This window comes from Nycticebus coucang, chromosome 13 (genome assembly GCF_027406575.1).
Source record: "Nycticebus coucang isolate mNycCou1 chromosome 13, mNycCou1.pri, whole genome shotgun sequence".
In the NCBI taxonomy this organism is placed as follows: Eukaryota; Metazoa; Chordata; class Mammalia; order Primates; family Lorisidae; genus Nycticebus; species Nycticebus coucang.
In genome coordinates, this window is record NC_069792.1 from 33,324,182 (window position 1) to 33,339,172 (window position 14,991).

General features: G+C 52.2%; 1 protein-coding gene across 1 annotated transcript in view; it reads left to right on the plus strand.

Moving 5' to 3' along the window:
* Window positions 1–14,991, plus strand: part of LOC128563566 (uncharacterized) — an 856,840-nt gene that overhangs the window by 684,860 nt on the left and 156,989 nt on the right. The gene's annotated exons all lie outside the window — the stretch shown is intronic.

Below are 14,991 nucleotides of genomic sequence, written 5' to 3' on the forward strand. Positions count from 1 at the left end.
TTTTTAATCAAAATGACTTTCATTTTTAATTCTATGAAATCATGACTGTGTATAGTAATGCATTTATAGGGTACATTGTGCTAAACTGATATACAGGTTGCAAAGCTCACTTCAAACTTGTTAACATAACCAGCACCCGACTTGCTCATTTTTCATGGTAAGACATTTATGCTCCACACTGAATAGTTTTAACATGTACCATTGCATTATGTACAATAGATGAAGAAAATCGTAAAAGCAGAAAAAGTTTATAGAATAAAGATATAAAGAAAGAAAATACTTTTGTACAGTTGGGCTATGTAAACTTTTATTACAAAAAAGTAAGTGTGTTCACAAAATTCAAAGATGTACAAATAAAACAATACAGGAAGGTAAGGTTAATTTATTACTGAAGAGAGAATAATTTTAAATATAAATTTAGTGTAGCTAAGTGTACAGTATTTATAAAGTCTACAACAGTATATGATAATCCCCTAACCCTTAACATTACCCACTCCTTAACTCGCTGATTTACCCAGAGACTTACTTCTAATTTTGGAAGCTTCCTTCATGCTGAGTGTCCTGTGCAGGGATACCAATGAAAACAATCTCTTATACTGTATTTGTAGTCCACCTTTTCAAAGTTTAGACCTATTCAGACACACAAATACTTACTGTCACGATTGCCTACTATTTTCAGAACATGCTGTACAGATTTGTAGTCCAAAATCATTAGGCCATGTCCCACAGCCTGGGCGTGCAGCATGCGGTACCATCCAGATTTGAAAGGTGGGGAAACCAGCCTCAGGCCAATATGGCCCTTCAGAACCCCAGGTACGGTCCCTTGATCAAATCCAAATTTCACAGAATAAAATCAAAATTTTTTTTTTTTTTGCAGTTTTTGGCCGGGGCCGGGTTTGAACCAGCACCTCTGGTAGATGGGTCCGGTGCCCTACTCCTTTGAGCCACAGGCACTGCCAGAGAATAATTGGCTCTGTAAAATTTGGATTCATTGAAAAAGTTGCATACAAGGATCAAGAAGGCCACAGGTTTCCCACCACATGAACATACATGTGTGTGTATAGAACCCTTAATCGTGCTAAATCACATTGATTTTATTAGTTCTGGTAAGAATACTGTTCAAGAAAGGCTCGTGTGACCAACTCCGGAATCCTGATTCCTGCTCTTTTCTGCTTTACCATTAGTGAGCAGGTCATGCTGCAAAGTTCCCATGTGCTTTCAGCTTTCTCGCAGCATCTTTCTTTAGCTGAGATTGAGAAAAGTGATTTAAATGTCTAGATATTTATGCTGAGCGTGGTGGCTCACACCTGTAATCACAGCACTCTGGGAGGCCAAGGTGGGTGGATTGCTTGATCTCATGAGTTGGAGAATAGCCTGAGAAGGATCAAGACTCCATCTCTACTAGAAATAGAAAAATTAGCCAGGTGTCCTGGCAGGCGCCTGTAATCTCAGCTACTAGGGAGGCTGAGGTAGGAGGATAGCTTAAGCCCCAGTTTAAGGTTGCTGTGACCTATGACACTATAGCCCTCTACCCAGGGTGATAGAGTGTGATCCTGTCTAAGAAATGAATGAATGAATGAATGAATGAATGAATGAATGAATAAATATTGACATGTTTTAAACATATGAAACCAAATAAAAACAATTTGCTGGCTGAACAAGATATAGTTCCCTGATGTAAAGTTTCAGGAGTGTTTATGTTTAATGCATTTGTATTGCATTTTTTTTTTTTTTGTAGAATAATTTATTTTGTGGCTTGGCGCCTGTAGCTCAGCAGCTACGCCGCGGTTACGTACAGCAGAGCTGGCAGGTTTGAACCCAGCCCAGGCCTGCAAAATAGCAATGACAACTCCAACCAAAAAATTGCTGGGCACTGTGGCAGGCTCCTGAAGTCCCAGCTACTTGGGAGGCTGAGACAAGAGAATCGCTTAAGCCCAGGAGTTGGAGACTGCTGTGAGCTGTGATGTCGTGGCACTCTACTGGGCAACGTAGTGAGACTCTGTCACAAAAAAGGAAATCTTTTCTTTTGTAAGATCATTACATATTTTAAAAATTAACTTTAATAAAAATCATAACAGAAAACTTGAAATGGTATACAGCAACTTTCACAATTTGCTCATGTATTTTCTGGTCCCTTAGGGACAGTTTTTACTTCATGATCTTGTCAAAAGAAAAAAAATAAAACAAGAAGGAATTAAGAGAGAAATCTAAAACTTATCGGAGCAGATGATCTGCTGTCAGTGGTATCATGGAAGGTGTAGTCTTATTTTCTTTGAGGGATTTTCTTCGTCGTCATAATTTCAACCAATCATTACACCAAGGCTACATCAAAACACCTTCCTTGTTTATCCTACACATGACCATTTTTGAATTGGAGACATTCTCATTAAATATGGAAATTTTTCTTAGGGAACGTTTTCCTAAGTTGTGCAGTAAAATATCCTATAAGGATATCTTGCTTCATAGTTTAATAGAGTGAATACATAGAATGTCTATCAGAATTGATTAAATCTTGTACACTGTTCATAGGTCCACTTGAGATACATGTTTATTTTCCAAAGGGACAATTTCTGCATTTACACTATAATACATGTACATATTGCTGGGCTCCAGATTTGTATAATCTCCCTTTACAATCTGCTTCTCAGTTTCTCTCTAGAATGCTATGCAGTTAGAGAGATGGTTAGAAGACGTTCTTGTTCTCTCCGTGTCCCTGGGTTATTTGTGAAGTGATTGACTTACACTTCGACTATCCCTGCTTTGAAGTGACGGGCAATCACAATTATATGAAACTCAGACAATGACAGTCTAGGGAAGGTGGTGACTCACACCTGTGCAGTTGCATTCCCCTGCCTCAGAGTGCTCTCAGGGATTAGAGCAGATGTGTTTATTTTTTCCACCAAGGAATTCATATCCCTTTAATACCAGAACATGGTAAACTTGTAGCTGTTTCAAACATCTGGTGGGCTTTTTGAATAACCTCATCAACTGGTATCATTCAGTGTTCTGTCTCCACCCCTTCTTGTGATTCTTCCACCCACAAGTCTGTGTGTTATCCAGAGGTGATAAGACACTGTGAGCTCTCTACGTTGTTTTCAAGTACACTTGATGAATTCCCTAGGATACAGAGGATAGCACGATCCCCACTGTGCACGTATTCGACTGGGGGACCGAATGGAAAAACACACAGGACTTGTCTAGGGTGACCTTCAAGGTCAGGAAGGGAGATTGAGAGCCAGCCCTGTCTCCACAGGGTGGGGGACCGTGCACTGAAGGGGCTGTGTTTGTATAACAGTGTACAGGTGAGGAGTAGACATAGTGAAGAGGGTGAGGGCCAAATGTGGAATCTTGGAAAAGTGACCTCACTTCCTTGGTGACAGACCCCAACAGAACTTAGAACCCTTGGTAGCCAGGCACCCACATTCTAGACACAGACCTGTGTCTGGCTCATTTTGTGGGATACGCTCAAGAGAGGAGGATGTTCTCGTGTTGCGTCGCACCTTCTCCTAATCCTCATGTCCGGAAAGCCCGAAGTGGGTGCCTTGTCCGAATTGGCCAATGTTGGCGCTCCCTCTACTCCCGTTGCCTGCGGAGACCTGGCAGGGGGCATCTACAGGTAACACAGGGCAGCCCCAGGTAGTCTCTTGCAGGCAAGGTCTCACCTGTGAGCCCATCTGGGGAGATCCGCACGCCTCATATCACTATGTTTGGGGAAGGAAGAGACAAGGGGACCCCCACTGAACAGGAGCAGGGTATCACCTATGGGAATCCTGGTGGGGCTGTCATGTTGATACCTCAGAACTCCAGGTCCTGGCTGTTGGGACAGAAAGGTGAGTGTCAAGGACAAGTTTGTCTACTGAGATGTCATCCCTAGACATCCAGCTGTCATCTGTCTTCTTCCCTGGTGGGAGGTCTGTTCAGACGTCCCACTGTGTGTGTGTTCTGGGGAGCAGAATCTCCCAGGGGTTTTCCCCTGTGGAGAGTGCCAGGCAGCCATTGATGCCTCTTCCCCCGGCATGGGGCCTTCCATTTGCAGAGGTGCGTGGGGATGCAGGACCTCCGTGAGGAGTCCATGGAGGACTCCACACAATCTCTGATCGCAGATGAAGACCAGGTGCACCAGTCTATGGACTACGGCCATCGCCAGACTGGGGTGAGAATGGGCACAGAGGGGGTCCCCACAGACCCAAAGAGGGATGCCCCAGGCTCTCTCCTCGGCAGTTTTCCCAGTTGAGTGATCCAAAATCTCCTCTCTAAAGAATCCAGCCATCGTGTATCCCCAGGGCAACTTGGTAAGATGCATCAAAACTGCACACATACTTGTGGGGATAACGGAGAAAATGCTTCCTGTAGTTTTCACTTTATACGAGTCCAGGGAGAGCTCCCAATGTGGCTGCTTCTCTCACAGCTTAAATCCGGCCCAGGGGTCTCCTGGAGAAGGCAGGCAGTTCCCTTCCCGGCCAGGCCTCTCCAACACTAACAGGCACTGTACACCAGGGTGGCTAAACAAAATGGGAGGGGTCACACACAGAAGGAGACAAAGCTGCTGCCTGCTCTTGTCTGCAACGTGCCATCTCTAGAATAGATCCTTGTAGCCCCAGCGGGCAGAAGCTCTGCCCTCGGTCTTGGCCATTTTCCCTCAGGGAGGCCATTTCCCGCTGCTGCCCAGCCTTTCAATGCCCATGGAGCCTGACTGGACACAGTCCTATTTCTCAGTCAGCCATGCTGCAGGGAATAAATGGAGGAGATTTGGTGGGATAAATGGAGGAGAGAAAGAAAGGAGAGAGGAGACGCTGCTTCAGGAATACCCACCTTACCTTTATGCCCAAAGTCCACTCCTTAAGTAAGGAGTATATTGCTTTACATCTAAATAGAAATCTCTAGGCCTTAGCTTTATTTGGGGAAATGGAAGACATCCTTTCAATTATAAACAGCTCAGACATTGTAAAGTCTGCTGTGTACCAAGTGGCTGGGACAGTTCGGGGAGCTGGCTGAACTTAGCCCCAAGGCCGAAGGGCTCCTTCAATAGAAATTGACTTCCTCTCAGTACTGGATGCTGGAAGTCCCACGTGACGCTGCCGGCTAGGGAGGTCTCTCAGAGGCCTCTCTCCTGGGCTTCTGTGGCCACGTTTCATCTCCGCATTCACAGAGAGTTCCTCTGTCAAACCTGTCTGTGTTCTTAGCACCTCCTCTTATAAGGACACCAGTCATATGTTATCAGGGACATGTAACTACAAGGACCTTTTGTCCTAATGCAGTCACATTCTGAGGGCATCAGACATGAGGGTCTGAATTCCGGCCCATGACATGTGCTCAGGTGGGCTCCCAGGAAGGGGGTGCTTGCCAACAGTTTACACTAGAGAGTTGTATTGGCTGCGATCAGTATAACTTCCAGACTTGCTGTGGCACGGACAGGTTAGCAGTGGTCTTTGAATGTCACACTGCTCTGTAGCCAGCCTCCCTGGTGTTAATGTTGTTTTAAGTGTTTTTCAATGTAGGTTTGGTGGGAAATGCAATCACATCATTGCTGTCATTTCCAGTTTTGTGATTGACACCTGAGAGCCACATTTCAGTGTCTTCATACCTATTTGGGATTTCTCTCCCCTGAGTCACTTGCTCAGCCCTGTGGCCCTGTAACAAGCTTTCTTCCAATCTGGGGTCTCATAGCATTTGCCCCTATGCCAGGCCCAGTGTTGCTGAGGCTGTTTCTCAGGAATCCGTTCAATGTAACAAAGACAGACTCTGGCGTTGTTCTCAGTAGAGAGCTTTCTCCTGGGACGTCTGGTCCCGGGAATGGTCTCTACAGAGAGGGGGAAAACAGGCTGGCCCAAGACACTCGCCCCAAGTGAGAGCAGGCTGAGTCTCTGTGAGCTTAGAGGGAAAATCATGGAGGCCTCCCTGAGAGGGCCGCAGCCATGTCCCAGATGCTGGTGACAGCCAGGTGACATCCCAGAGCCTGAGTTTTCTCATTTGCACAGGGAGGGCCATTTGGGGACTCACTGCACAGTGCTCCTCATCCATGGTGTGTGAGCAGGGCATTGTTGTTCTGCCTAACAACCTCCCTGAGGCAGCCTGGAAGGTGTCAGTGGTGTCATGCAGCTCTTTGTGCCCATCACGTTGTAGGTGAAAAGCGTAGAATCGTGGACACCCCTGACTTCTAAGGGCACGAGTCTCTGGAGGGCTGGAGCTTCCTGCATTGAGGATCAGAGCCCATTCTCTGGAGGGTCAGGGTCACTGACTGTGTGTCTCTCTTTGTCCATGCTAGAATAGAGATGAGTCTCGATTGGTGGTTTCCCTGAGGAGAGCACCTGGCTGCCATCGAAGGCTCTCGGCCCGACGTCGGGGCCTCTCTTTCCAGAGCTCCCTGGAGGTAATCCAGGAGGAGCCGCTGGAGGAGTCCGCGGCTCTCTCTTTGGATAAAGAACTGATGCAGCAGGCCCCTGACCGTGGCCAGCGCCAGCCTGGGGTGAGAATGGGCGCAAAGGGGTCTCCACAGACCCAAAGAGGGATGCCCCGGGCTCTGTCCTTGGCTGTTTTAGCCCTTGAGTGACCCACAGTCCACTCCCTAAATATTCCGGCCTTGTGTCTCCCCAGTGGCAACTTGGTAAGAGGCACGTTCACTACTCACGTAGTTGTGGGGATGTCAGAGAAAATGCTTCCTGTAGTTTTCACTTTACACTAGTCCAGGGATAGTTCCCCATGTGGTTGCTGCTCTCACAGCTTTAATATGGCCCAGTGGGTCTCCCGGAATAGGCAGGCAGTTCCCTTCCCAGCCAGGCCTCTCCAACGCTAACAGCCAACACTAAACCAGGGGGTCTAAACAAAATGGGAGGGGTCACACACAGAAGGAGACAATGCTGCTGCCTGCTCTTGTCTGCAAAGTGACATCTCGGGAACAGATCCTTGTAGCCCCACCAGGCAGGTGCTCTGCCCTCCGGTCTTGGCCATTTTCCCTCAGGGAGGCCATTTCCCACTGCTGCCCAGCCTTTCAATGCCCGCGGAGCCTGACTGGACACAATCCTATTTCTCAGTCAGCCATGCTGCAGGGAAACTGCTGTGTCCCAATTGGCTGGGACAGTTCGGGGAGCTGGCAGAACTTAACCCTAAGGCCGAAGGGCTCCTTCAATAGAAATTGACTTCCTCTCAGTTCTGGAGGCTGGAAGTCCCACGTGACGCTGCCGGCTGGGGAGGTCTCTCAGAGGCCTCTCTCCTTGGCTTCTGTGGCCACGTTTCACCTCCGCATTCACAGAGAGGTCCTCTGTCATGCCTGTCTGTGTCCTTAGCACCTCTTCTTAGAAGGACACCAGTGATATGTTATTAGGGACATGTAACTAGAAGGACCTTTTGTCCTAATGCCGTCATGTTCTGGGGACATCAGACATGAAGTTATGAATTTCGGCCCATGACATGTGCTCAGGTGGGCTCCCAGGAAGGGGGTACTTGGCAACTGTTAAGTATAAGCTCCAGACTTCCTGGGGCACGGACTGGTTAGCAGTGGTCTCTGAATGTCGCTGCTGCTCTGCAGCCAGCCTCCCTGGTTTTAATATTGTTTGAAGTGTTTTCCAATGTAGGTTTGGTAGGAAATGCAATCACATCATTGCTTCCATTTCCAGTTTTGCAACTGACACCTGGGAGTCATATTTCAGTCTTCCCTATACATTTCTGCATACCTATTTGAGATTTCTCCCCGCTGAGTCACCTCCTCAGCCCTGTGGACTTGTAACAAGCTTTCTTCCACCCTGGGGTCTCACTGCATTTACCCCTATGCCAAGCCGAGAGTTGCTCAGGCTGTCTCTCAAGACTTCTTTTAAAGTAACAAAGACAGACACTTGCGCGGTTCTCAGTGGAGAATCCTGTTCTAGGACGCATGGCCCTGTGCATGGTCTCCACAGAGAGGGGGGAAACAGGCTGGGTCAAGACCCTCTCCCTGAGTGAGAGCGGGCTGAGCTGCTGCAAGCTTAGGGGAAAATTCATGCAGCCTTCCCTGGGAGGGCCACAGCTCTGACCCATGTGCGGGTGACAGCCAGGTGACATCCCAGAGCCTGAATTTTCTCATTTGCACAGTGAGGGTCATTTGGGGACTCACGGGCACTGGGATCTTCATTACAGGGTGTCTGAGCAGGGGCATTCTTTTTCTGCCTAACAAGCCCCCTGAAGCAGCCTGCAGGGTATCAGGGGTTTCATGCAGCTCTTCGTGCTCATCACATTTTACGTCCTAAGTGTAGAATTAGGGACACCCATGACTTCTAAAGGCACAAGTCTCTGAAGGGCTGGAGCTTCCTGCATTGAGCATCAGACCCCATTCTCTGGAGGGTCAGGATCACTGACTGTGTGTCCCTCTTTGTCCCCGCTAGTATGGAAATGAGTCGGCCGTCTGCTTTACGGAGCTGCAAGTGAGGACCTCCCGGCCAGCCACCTGGGACATGCTGGTGAGCTCCCTGGTGCCAGTCCTTTCGGCACAAAACATCTGCTCCATGACCTCCCAGGGCTCCTACCACGACATCCACACCATGGCACGGTTCCTAGAGAAACTGGTCAGGAGGTGAGTGGCCAAGGCACAGTGCTGCCCCCACCTGCCAACTAGGTCTGTGGGTGTCATTCAGTTCCCCTGAGCCTCGCTTCACTCCTCTGAAAAGTGGAGTGGTCAGAGGATTACATTTATGAGGTTTTGGAGGAAAATCAATAGAATAAGAGGTGGCAGCTGGGTCCCTCGCTCCTGGCTCTGTGGAGAGGCTTCAGGGGCTGCTGTGGCTGTTCACATTTACCGTCAGTCTCCTCACAGAAGGCGCCCTCTGCCTCACACCTCAGTAGCCCATACGTCTGTGTCCCTTTGTGGGAAAAGCACAGAGAGAGCAAACCTGGTCCCACTCGCAGAGCTTTGAGTTTCCTTCCACCTTGTCCCTGTCCTTGAGAGAACAGGGGTTTCCTGGGGCGGGGAAAGAGTCCCGAGAACCACTTAGATATCTGCCAAGGTTCTGTCGGAGTCATTCAGTAACCAGCTGGTTGTGCAGGCATGTTCTAGAAACTTAATTTAATGAACAAAGAAGATGACAGTCTTCGGGCTGCAGTTCTGTGCAGGGAGTCAGGAAGTCAGAGCAGACACGAGGAGGTAACGTCCTCCTCCTTGAGGACCACCCAGCATCTTCTATGCACAGAGAAAGATCCCAGATTCTGGGATTTTTCCATCACGAACCCCATGAGTAACTCAAAAGGCATGCTTGTGGTCCAAGGAAAGAACTCCTTTTCTACTCAGAGTATGGGGCTCTGTGGGACTGTGGCTGGGGAAACAAAACAGAACCTGGGTCTCAGCCACTTGAGGATGCTCATGAGAGGGCTAAGGTCAGGGGATTTCAAGGAAGACATGAGTCGGTTAGAGCTGTGGGGGGGTGGCAGGTCCCTGCAGAGAGGAGAAGCGTGGCTCAGAGCTGCCCCTGAGGGGCCCATCCTCAGCACAAGTACCTTCCCAGCTCTTCCTGTCTCCTCCAGCCCACACCCCCTCCCCGACCACAGCAGCAGGAGCCCACACTGGTGTGATGATGAGCACCCTGCTGACCCTCCGGCCTCCAGTCACAGCCCTGAGGGCTCAGGGGTGCAGAGGTCCTTGCAGTTGATCTGCAGTGACAATGGCAGGGGGAGGGCGAGGCCCACAATAGTGTGTCCAATCCTGATCCATGACCAGTTCTGTCCCTGCCAGGGCAGCAGAGACAGCCAGGGAAGTTCAGCCTGTCCTCTAGACTGGAGGAGTAGGCCCAGGGACACATAAATACACAGGACTGTCCTGGGAAGGGTGTCAGAGGAAAAGCCAGGCCTCTGACTCAGGTTCCACTTGTCATCCCCAGAAGCACCTCTTCCATCTACGTCTCCTGGCCAGATGGATGCCCTGTGTTCTGCGACAAGAATGTGAGCATTCCAAGGCTCAGGTTTGAGGTGGCTGACATACAGGTCACCGTGTCCACATCATACCTGGGGCATCAAGCCACCATCGCGCTTGCTTGGCTGTACCAATTCAGGCCCATTGGCACAAACCCAGAGGGTGGGATGGCAGCAGTTTACCAGCTTCAGAAAGGTAGCGTTTGGGGCTGAAATTCTCTTTGTCATGGGGAGGTAATGGTGTGTTTGGATAACCCAGTAGGGAGTGACAGATGCGGCTGACTTTATCTCCTTTTCCATCTCCTGCTCAATCTCCAGAACAACAGGCAATCCCAGTGCTGGCCATAGAACCAGCACCAGCGCCGGCAGATCTGGGCGAGCAGAGGCCTGCTCTGGAGCCAGGGGTGCCTGCATCCCTGGATCTCCCAATGTATATGGAGCCAGCTCCAGGGCCAGGCTCAAGGGCAGCACCCTGGACAGAGCCATCTGGAAAGCCAGTGAAAACTGGCAAGGCACAACCAAAGGCAATCGTAGGCCTCAGCCAGCCCAGGACTGTGCCTGAACAAATGCTGCACAGGGCGGGGCCGTCTAGCATCCTGGCGTACACAGGGAAACAAGTGGCTGAGCAGCTCACGCTGCTGGATGCGGTGAGCAGCTGCTCAAACCCCTTCCCTGACCAGAGGCCAGCGATCTGGTCCCACCCTGCTGCACGGCTTATGAGCCAGGCCAGCTGTTTGAGTTTCTTTCTGTATTTACGGTCCCTGTGTCTGTGGCAGCTACACACATCTGCTGGGCACATCCCATGGGAGGGGACAGAGTACAGGGTGGGGGCCTGGCCCACTAGATGCAGGGGTGGCCCACTTAGCATGCCGCCCCGGCTGCTAAGCCCCCCGCCCGGGAGGCCTCACCAGCCTCAGCAATTACTACACATCTGGCACAGACTCCATTTCAGACCAGACACCCGCACTGAGACCCTGGAGGTGGCTGCCACGGGCCACGTGCGTCTCAACAGAAAGAAGGCCTGGCACACAGGTGGCCTCAGGAAGGGCCGGGCTGAGCACCTTGCGGAGTGTGGGCTCCTGGAGGCCGGCCTGGGGGAAACACCACGTGCTGTTCTCTCCTTGCCCGGCTCTATGCGTTTTGCGCCCTCCGTGAAAGGGGAATGAAACCCGGGGCTCCGACTACTCTGGGAGAGCCAATGCCAAAGCTGAGAATCTGGTCACCTGCCTGAGTCAAGGGGTGACTTTAGACTCAGAGCTGCCCTGGGCGGTGCCCATGTGGATCTTTCTTCCTCCCCAGGAGCAATTTAAGAAGCTGCTGCCGTGGGAGTGCCTGGACACCTTTTTGATTGAGCTGGACGGGATGGACATAGCTCTGGTGGCACCCACAGTCGGCGCTGCCTTGATTCACTTCGATACTGTGGTGTATTTTGTGATAAGCACGTGCTTGGAGACCCGCACCATGAAGGCCCAGGACAGGGCCAGGGTGCTGGAGCTTTGGATACAGGTGGCCAGGGTAAGCTGTGGGAGGGCCTGAGACAGGGCCAGGGTGCTGGGGCTCTGGATCCAGGTGGCCTCGGTAAAGCATGGGAGGCCCTAGGACACTCGTTCTCTCCTCTGTCCGATGTCAAATTTGCTGAACAGAGTCCAAGCCCCTCAACAGCCCCCAGCCCCGTTCCTGTCCGGGGCACACTGACCTTGACTTCCATGCCCAGTGTTGGTGCGCCCTTTGCGCCTGGACACCGACGTTGGGTTGAACTGTAATTGTCCTCCCAGAGTGTGAAACTCACTGGGGCCCAGACTGCTCTCCTGTGCCTCCCTGGGCCTCTGCCTCCCCACAGAGGAAAGGTCAGCACAGGGGGCACAGCTCGGGCAGTGGGGCTCCAACTCCCCACCTCACGGTGCATCCTCTTCCCTCCCCAGGAGTGTCATAAGTTGAGCAACTACTCATCTTTGCATGGCATAGTCACAGCCCTGAAGGCTGCGCCCATCCATAGTCTCCAGGAGACCTGGAGAGCAGTATCCAGGTGGGTGGGCGTGTGTCTCCTGAGCTGCACCAGCACCTCTCCCGGGTCTGCCATGCTCCCTCACTGCACTGGGAGGGGAGGGGAGCCCAGCACCTCCGGAGGCAGGAATGGGTGGCCTGCCAGGGTCTCTCAGTCCACTGGGTGTTAGCACCGAACGTCTAACTCAGCACCAAGTTTTCTTCACCGTGGGGCACGGGCCTTTGCCACATTGGAGATATTCCCATGTCTAGCGCACATCTAAACTGAGAAAGTGAGCTGCTCAGTTGACATTGGGCTGGGCCAGATGAACAGCAGGTCAGCGCCCGCTCCAGTCCTGTGGAGCCTCTGGGAATCAGGAGCCCAGAGGAAACACAAATCCTGCTGGTTTGGATCCTTTTCATTCCCAGTTCAAGGAATGTGAACTCGCCCTCCTCCCCGCTACTCCCTGATTTATCCGACTTTCTTTCCCCTCTGCAAAGGGAAAGCGCAAGAGCGTATAAAGAACTGTGCGCACGCGATGACAGGATGACCCGGGAGAAGCTGATAAAGGTACAGGGGGGCTGGGGCTGGGGGCAAATGTTTAGAGGGCAGGGAGAGGGGAATTTGGAAAGGGTACCGGGCCGGGTGATTTTTGGTTAATTTTCTAACTCAACGTTTACCTGAAAAGTACCAGTCGCCAGTCCTGTTCAGAAGAGAGAAGGGGCTTTCCTGGCTGTTCATCAGGGACGAGCTGGATAATTAGCAGGGCTCTGGCTAATATCCATTGCATTGGTCCCTCTGGTTATGTAGCTTCCACCAGGCGATGGGGAAATGTTGTGGTGGTGGTGGGGGTGGCTTCTTTCTTTCCCGAAACCAGCCAGAAATTCTCCAGAAAGCCGGGCCTCTATTGCTGGTGTGTGGTGCGAGCAGCTGGGGCAGGGTCTCCAGACAAACGAGGGGCTGAGCTGCATGCCCCAGTAACACAGCAAGTGGGTGTAGGACACAGGGCTGGGTCTAGAACCAGAGCTCACTGAGTGACTGTAGAACCTCACCAGCTGACTGTGGCCAGGTGTCCACAGTGCGAGGTCAGGGTCCTGGGAGTAGCTGAGTGAGGGTAAGATAGTCTCACTGACCTTGTCCTGACCCTGGCAGCTGGGGATCTCCAAGCTGGCCCGCCGGGAAAAAAACCCTCACAGAGCCCAGATGAGGCAGCAGAAACGGAAGGTGAGCCTCCTTTGGTGTGGGTGGGGAGGGCCACTGGGACGGAGGGCAGGGCCTCCCCCCAGCTGGAGTCTCCCCATCAGGAGAGCAAGGGCCTCCTACTAGGCCCTCCTTCCTGTAGCTGGTGCCTGAAATGCCCTCAGCAGAGGGCCCAGGACAAAGGCCTGGAAGAGCTGGGCTCAGCATGCCCTACAGGAAGGGTGGGGTCTGGGACCACAAGGCATTGTGACCTGTGAACATCCCAGGCTGTAGGTGACCATGGGTGCAGCTGGGGGAGGAGAGGGATAGAATGGAAGGAGGAAGCTGAAGGTGTCTGGCTGCTCCAAGTCAGAGATCTTGAGGAGAGGTCTAGGAGACCGGGGTGGGGTGTGAGATTCCGGACAACAGAACGGGGAAGGCCACTTGCAGGTGGGTGCTCATCACCACTCCCACCCCAATGACACAGGGCGTCATTCCCTTTCTTGGAATCTTTGTCGATGACCTAACTCTGCTGCAGAAGTGGACGCAGAATAATGTGGCTGTGAGTGAGCCTAGGGCTGGCACACTGGGGACCAGAATCCTAAGGCTGGGGGGAGACATTCCTGGATGGAGCCCTGAGAACTCAGCACTCAGCAAAACTGCTCCCAGGCAGCCCTGTGAGCTGGGGTATCAGGCCCGACGTCAGCCTCCAGTCCCTGCTCCCAAGGCAGAAGCTGCAGAGCTGCCTGACTGCTGAGCTGCCCGAGGGTCTGGCTGAGCTGGACTCAGCCTCTCCCTCAGGTGCTGCCCACGGGAGGAGTTGAAATTGGCCCCTCCACACTCAGGCAGCTCCCATGTGGCTCCAAACTCTCTTTGTGTGCAAGGAGATTTTGTGTGCCCCTACTTGTCATGAGGAAGTGTTGGGTCACAGGGCCCCTGAGCATCAGCCCGCACGCTCCCTTCATCACAACCCACAGCGTGATGTGGGTGCAAGTGCCTTGTGCGCAGGTCCCCTGGCCACTGAGCCTGGATGACACGCAGCAAGGGAGCCCAAGGAGGGGGGAGTCATGGCTGGGGGGCCTCTCTCCCGGGCATTGGCTGTGCCTTGCACGGAAATGTGCTCAACATAACAAAAAGGGGAAGGTGGGCAACTGGGGGCCTCTCTCTGGGGAAGCACAACATGTGGAAGTCAGAGACTGCCCTGGGAGGACATTCCCTGGCTGCATCCTCCACATCGTAGATTTCCTGGGAGGGTTTGACGTCAGGGAAGGGGCAGTCCACCCCATGAAACGTGCAGGATGGGAATGAAAACCAACTCCTGGAGAAAGGCAGTTGACATCCAACTCTGAGGACAGACTGGGCCTTCAGAGGATGGGAGGGGAGAAGGGAACCACTCCAGAGAAAGGCGCCAGAGATCGGCCCCTTGCCCTCCCCAGCATGGCCCCTTCAGAATCTTCCCCCCGGCCCAGTCAGCATCCGTCCTTCTCTCTGGCTCCAGGCCTTCAAGATCATCCAGCAGCTGCAGTTGCTGCAGGTGACTGCCAATAATTTCTGTTTTCAACCGGACAGAGACTTTCAGTCCTGGTTCCAAACCATGAAGCCACTGGACCAGTACAATATGTGAGTGCCTGCAAAGGTTGGCGGAGGGTAGGGGGACCTTTGTGCATCCCTGCTCAGGACTCTGTCTGGTGGCCAGCTGCAAAGAGCCTGTGGCCGTGGTTCCCTGGTCACCAACAGTCCCTGGGGCATGGTGACTGCTGAGCGCCGGGTGTCCAAGCCTGCCAGGCAGACCCTGGGCGGGGGACCTGAATTTTGTTCCTGGTGGCCTCATAGCTGCCTCTCTGTCCTGCAGCCACAACTTCTCCTGGGAGCTGGAGCCACCATTTCAATAGGCCAAAACAACATCAAGGCCGAGGAGACCTGTCCTGGGACTGTGTCCACCTTTGAGCTACTTTTAT